Raw genomic sequence first — 7,361 nt, 5'->3', positions numbered from 1 at the left:
TTTTTCCAATACCCTTTGTGGAAGAGACTATCCTTTCCCTCTTTTTGCTATTCTTGACATCTTTATTGAATATCAGTTCACCATACATGTGTAGATTTATTTCTGGGCTCTCTATTCTATTTCATTGGTCAATATGTCTTTCTTTGTGTCAGTATCATATTGTTTTTAATTACTGTAGCTTTGTAATATATCTTGAAAAGGAGAAGTGAAGCCTCTCATTTTTTTTTTAATGCAATACTGTTTTGAATTTACAATACGGTCAGTGATGGAACAGTTTCAGAGGTTTCCACTTAGCTTTTCCCACTGTGACAATGATCCAGTAAGGAGATTGCTCCAAGTGCTGAATACTTTAGTTGTAATTGCACACTCACGGGCAGAGGATGATTACTGGGTAGGTCCAGAACTCAAGGACCCTCCTAGAGTCAGACTTCAACTAGGATATTATCTCCTGGCCTTTCTAAGCACTTAGTTTAACAAATGGAATGGGTTAATGCTCTGAGTCTTTGAATATCAATGTTAACTCAGACCCTATGTCTAATAATCTTCAAAATATCTTGGTTTTCCCTTTTCCCCAGTGTAAAGTCACAAAGATAAATGGCTGTAGGTTCTTTTGATAGAGGCCTGGGAGAATCATCACAATATGTTCTTGCCAGAATACTGCAAGGGTTCTTCCTCCTCCTTTGCTCCTTCCGAAATGGGTTTTGGATTTGAATATTGATGCAGGTTTGGGAACTGTAATTCACTGGGTCTTCTTCTTAGGATGAGCACCCTCAGCTTCTTCCTCCACTTTGTGGTTATTAGTGCTAAGCAGCATCCTTGTTGAATGCCTATTTCTTTTGATCCTATGGACACCATGCTCTATTAAGCACCTCCACAGGTCACTGTGGGTCAAGCGTCATCTGATGCTGTTAGGCTCTTCCATGAACTACAGTCCTCTGGTGGGTTTTCTGGCCCCACACTATCTATTTCTGCAGGTCCACTTCCCTCAGCTGTTTTCTTTCTTCCTCTGTCTCCTGTTTGGACAACTCAGAACATTTCTACTTTACCAGCACTGACTCTCTCTTTCTACAGAGTTCTAAGAGCCCCTCCTTATACAGCAGAAAATTTGCCTTATCTCACAGGGTCCTTGCCAGGGTGTGAAATACTGTCTACCAAGAAAACACCCCGAATCAATGAATTCTTCCTAATGTTATTAAAGTCTGGCCCCGTTGATAAAGCACCCTCAAAATCCAATCCCAGTTGTACTCCCTTAGTGCCTGCTGGCACCTGTCAGCTAATTTCCAAGATGCCTCTGCTATATAGTTTTGCCCTCCATTATTAGGATCAGCCTGTTGGTAGGCAGATTAGTATGCTGAGATTAATCTTACTTATCAATTTAGTAGTCAGGAGGGGATGTAGGGGTTGCTTCTGTTGGAGGCACCTGCTGCCTTGTGGGAGGGAGATTGCTAAATCATCTTTCATCACAGTGAAAATGCTACCTCTTGCTAGCGAAGAGTGGGTCACTCTACAAGCTCTGAAGGTTCAGGAGAGTCCACAGAACTAAAAACCTTAGGGATATCTGTATATATATTCAAGGTCACAGGTTTTCCCCAACAGAACCTGGATCTTAGAGCTTCCCTGGTGGCTCAGTGGTAAAGAAGCTGCCCACAATGCAAGAGCTACAGGAGCCGCAGGTTCAATCCCTGGGTCAGGAAGATCCCTAGAGGAGGGCATGGCAACCCACTCCAGTTTTCTTGCCTGGAGAATCCCATGGACAGAGGAGCCTGGCGGGCTACAGCCCACAGGGTCACAAAGAGTCAGACACGACTGAAGCAACTTAATGTGTATATATACACACTGATTTTGATGTAACAGACCTGTCTTCTCTGAGATTCAAATGTTTCTGGAGCCCACTGCTCAGCCTTGTCTGCTCTTCTCCTGTAGAACGGTATTTCAGTAAACTTGCAAACATAGCCTTGACTACTTGTTTCTAATTAACACTTTGCAGGACGTCAACACAATTCATCAGTAGCCAGCCAACTCAGTTTTCTCTGTAGGTACAGTTTCCCCATATATTCAAACACCTGAATCACTGTACAGTGGTGCTCCCCTTTACCACCCGCAAGTGTTCCTCTGCATCGAGATGTCTTCCCAGCTTAGCACCAATGGAATTTTAGCAACTGGGATGCCCCCTTTTACTACAGCCTATCTCTGAACCACTTACTACTCAAGATGAAGTAGTGAGTCATCCGAATTACCCACTTACTGCCTGTTGTCTCGACCCTCATTGTCAGAACCACTTGTGTCAGTTTGGATCCTCCTAAAAGCAGATGCCAAGGCACAGTTAGATGTGTGAGAGATTTATTGAGGGGAAACACCTAACAAGGAAAAAGAAAGAAGTTGGAAGAGGCAGGAAGAGTCATCAGACCATGATATATGTCTATGTCATTTCCTACTGCTGCTGTAACAAATTATCCCAAACTTAGTGACTTAACACAAGTTGATTATTACAGTTCTGGACGCCGGACCTCTGAACTGGCTAAAATCAAACTGTTGACAGAACTGTGCTCCTTCTGGAAACTTCAGAGGAGAATCTGTCCCTCACCTTTCCCAGCTTCCAGAGATAGCCTGCATCCCTCAGTTTATGACCCTTTTCCATCTTTAAAGCCACACTTGCATCACTCTGGCTTCTACTCCGATTGTCACATCACCTTCTCTGATCTTCCTGCCTCTCTCTTATAAGGGTGATTACATAGGACCATTGGGATGATCCAGGATAACTCTCATCTCAAAATCCTTAACTTATTTATAAAAGCAAAAGGTCCTTTTACATATAAGCTAACATATTTAATGGTTCTGAGATTAGGAAGTGGGTATTCTCAGGGGGCATTATTTGGCTTACAACAAGATCTTTCCCTTGTAAAGGAGAAAGGAAGGGAGGAGAACGGGACAGTAAGAGTCTCAGACTTCTAAGAAAGATTTGCTCGGGTAAGCAGAGGTCTTTCAGCTAAAGTTGCCCATCAAAAGAGTCTGTGTCTCCCAAGAAAGGATCTAGCTTAGGGTCTCTGACTCTTATGGTCACTGTCTGGGTAGTGGGCACTGGGGTCATCCATTAGTTATATTTCACACTTCAGGAGACCTGCAGTACCAGCACTGCCCGGATCAGTCTCCTGAATCAGCCTGCATTTGCATTCTCATTCCACTGCCTAGTCAACTCCAAGAACTTGGGAAAATCACTTTCCCTTTTCGTGCTTCACTTTCCTCATCTGCAAAATGTGGATGATAACAGTACCAAATTCATTATTAGTAATAACATCATTGTAGGAATAGATTAGGACAGTAATCTTAATAATGTCATCTGTACTTATCCATTGCTAATGGCAGAATTGTGACTCTGTACCTGTGGTGACATTTCTCTGCCCTTTTTGTTCTATCACACACTATGTGGGGGGCTTCCCAGGTGGCGATAGTGGTGAAGAACCTGCCTAACAATGCAGGAGAAATGAGACACTTGGGTTCAAATCCTGAGTTGGGAAAAGCCCCTGGAGGAGGGCATGGCAACCCACTTCAGTATTCTTGCCTGGAGAATCCCATGGACAGAGAAGCCAGGCGGGTTACAGTCGTAGGGTCACAAAGAGTCAGACACGACTGAAGCGACTTAGCATTCATGCATACTATGTGGAGAAGGCTTCATGGTGGGCTGGTTAGGTCCCTGTCTCTGGTGCAGACCACCTGATAGTACAACTGTAGGCAAAGGCAACACAAAATGACCCTACAGTTTCTCTCATTCTCAGATTCTATGATCCCATGATACCTGCCCAGAGAGCAGCATGCATGATATATGTGGGTGAGGTGGCCTGGGAATGCAATCCCTAATCAATAATCCTGTTCTTGTCATGTTATTTAGGACTTGTCATTCAACTTTTCTGAACATCATTTTCAGTAAATGAGAATAACCATATCTTACTTGTTTACTTTCCTTGTTGGTCTGTGGTGATGAGCAAGGAGATGATATACACCCCGTCTCCAAATTTTACTAATAAATAAGCCTTTTAAAAGAAAAAAAATACCTTTATAATCCCTTTCTTCTACACTGTTGACTTGACTTTTTGTTGTATGTAAATATTTACAAACATAAAATTAGGCGTAAACTCCTGATGTTTATACATTTCACATCACTATAATAGCAAAAGAAATTTATAAATTAAATACAAACAGAATCACAAAACTAACAAAATTCATATAAACAAAATCAACTAAAGGTGTTGGATTCTTTAATGAAAAGTAATCGTGGGTTATGGTGGTACTGGCTGCCTTAATGTCAGTCCTTCTGAGTGAATGTTTGGCCTCTGTTCAGGAACTAAGCCTTCTTTTCCCAGTAATTCAAAACAACTAGCACAATATTTCTTATTCATAATTATTAACACAAATTTAAGCTTGAATATCAGAACAATGTGCCAGGCTCATTTATATGTAGTTATCCAGTTATATGAAATATATTTTTATATCATTTATTTTAGTGCATATAGATAAAAACTCAAATATTCAAAATGAAATTATTGGAGAAAACTTATGGATCTCTGGAAATGCTATCTATGATCAATCACTGCAATAATGAATGCAAATGTGCTATCTGAAAGCTAAAAAGAGTTAATAACTGCTGGGAGCCATTACTGAGATAAGATTGCAAAATAAAAACTGCTACCCTAAATCTCATGGAGCAGCTTTTTCTTGCCTGGCTTCCACTGCCTGACAGTGACCCTACATCATCCAGCATATTTCTCTTTCATCTTGGGTCACCTTTGATCCCTGGTCAGACTACTGTTACCTGTAGCTCCATGAAAGGCTGCCAGGGTCTGGCAGGGATGAAGCAAAGTAATGATACAGCATCTCTAGAAGAGAGCAAGAGCTGTGTGGGAAAGGGAACAACATGTATTAAATAAACTGATTTTTGGACATGACTCCACCTTTCCTGCTACCTAATAGGTAGGGCAACTGGCCTCTCAAGGAGGTCTAATATATAGAACTGGAATAAATAGATTACAGGGCTGTATGGGATCTTTACAACTTTTACTGCAAGATTAACAACACTAATAATTACTTTGGGGCTATGTTTCTAGAAAGATAAAGAGAAGAAGCAAGAAGGGTCTCTTCTCTTTTTTCTCTTTCCTTTTATCCTTCTGTTTTTTTTTTGTTGTTGTTGTTGTTGTTCTCTTTTTATCTCTTCGTGTGATTTTCTCTTTGTCAAATACATAGTTCTTACAGGTGTTTGCTCCTGATTTTTTTTCTTATCCCTGACTTTTTTCCCATATGTCACATTTGAAGTTAATTATCTGGATACAGAAGAAAGAAAGCAACGATAAGACAATGGTGACATCAATATTATTCTGTTTGTATAACATTTTAAAATTCTTAAAATGTCATATATAATATTTGTTTGATACTCACAACAACATGAAAGTTATTATTTTCTGTTTTATAAATAGGAAACTGAAGCTTAAAGAGGTAAAGGGGTTTTCCCCCTTTCTTCTTCTTTCCTGTTCCTTCTCTGTTCATCCCTTCTTGAAAAACTCAGTCCTAAACCTATAGGCAGGGCTGAGTCAGGTAAAGACACAGACCAGGCTTGTGGGGAAGCTGCAGTGTCCCCGTGAAAAAGTGAAAGTGTTAGTCGCTCTGTCATGTCCAACTCTTTATGACCCCATGGGCTATAGCCCTCCAGGCTCCTCTGTCCATGGGATTCTCCAGGCAAGAATACTGGAGTGGGTTGCTATTCCCTTCTTCAGGTGATCTTCCCAACCCAGGGATCAAAGCCAGGCCTCCTGCATTAAGGTTAAACTCTGCCATCTGAGCCACCTCAGAGAAGAAAAGTCAAAGCCTGATCAGAGTTGCTGTCAATACAATTTATTCACTAAATAAAACCAGTATTTGACAGAAGGTGTGACTCACCCAATGGAAAAGAGAACGAAACAATGCACAGAGTAAAACAAACTCTAAGTAAGCCCAGACATTTAATAGACTTTAAAGCAGCTTTTATAAATGTTTTAAAAATTAAGGGAAACAATGTCAACAGTGATTCAACAAACCGAGAACCTCCAAAAAGAAGTAATTAGACTAGATTGCATGGACTCTGCAAGTCACTAATAGGGCAAAAATTGTCAGAATACATAAAAAATCAAAATTCAGCTATATGAATATCCATGAGAGGTACATTACAGGTATAAAAACACAACTACTTTGAAATTAATAGGATGGAAAATGGAAATAGAAGCCACATGAGAATGGGAGTGGTTATATTATCATCAGACAAAATAGATTTTTAATATTATTAGAAAACAAAATGGAAATTTCATAATAATAAAAGGCCAATGTATCAGGAAGCTATAATAGTTAAAATGTATGAACACCTAAGATAAAACTCAAAATATATTAATAAAAGACTGACAGAATTGATGGAAGACAATTCAAAAGCTATGGCTGAAGGTTTCAATACCACATTTGGAATATTTGGAAAACCCATGGAGACAAAAATCAGCCAGGTTGTAGAATACTTGAACAACCCCATCAACCACCACAACCTAATTGACATTTATAGATACATCACTCCAGAAAAGAATAAGATGCAAACTTTTTAAGAGCCCATGGAACATTTTTTAGAAAAGGCTCTATGCTAGGCCTTAAAATAAGCTTCAATCAATATTAAAAAATTCAAGTTATTTAAAGTATGTTTTCTATCTTCAACAAAATCAAATTAAAAATTTAAAAACTCAAAAGAAATTTGGTAAATCAGCTAATGATTTGAAATTAAACAAAATAACTCCTTAATAGCTTATGGATCAAAAAGAATCAATGAGGAAAATTAGAAATATTTTGAACTGATGGAAAAGAGCACATGATGTATTGAAACTCATGAGATACAGCTAAAACAATGCTCCACATCATTAGTCACTAGGGAAATGCAAATCAAAAACACAATGAGAGAGATATCACTTCACACCTGTCAGATGGCTGGCATCAAAAGGACCACATATAAAAAATGTTGGTGAGAATGTGGAGAAAAGGGAACCCTCATGCACTGTTGTTGGGAATGTAAATGATGCAGCCACTATGGAGAATAGCATGGAGGTTCCTTAAAAAAACTAAAAGTTGAGTTACCATATGATCCTGCAATCCCACTTCAGGGCATATATCCAGAGAACGCTCTAATTTGTGAAGATTCATGCAGCCCAGAGCAGCACTATTTACAATAGCCAGGATATGGAAGAAACCTAAGTGCCCATCAACAGACCAACAGCTAGAGAATTTATGGTAAGTATGTGTGTGTGTGTCTGTATATATATATAATAATGGAATTTATTTATAATATATATTTATTTAATTTATAA

This window comes from Bison bison, unplaced genomic scaffold, assembly GCF_000754665.1.
Source record: "Bison bison bison isolate TAMUID 2011002044 unplaced genomic scaffold, Bison_UMD1.0 scf7180017864217, whole genome shotgun sequence".
Taxonomy (NCBI): Eukaryota; Metazoa; Chordata; class Mammalia; order Artiodactyla; family Bovidae; genus Bison; species Bison bison.
Note: the sequence above shows the minus strand (reverse complement) of the source record.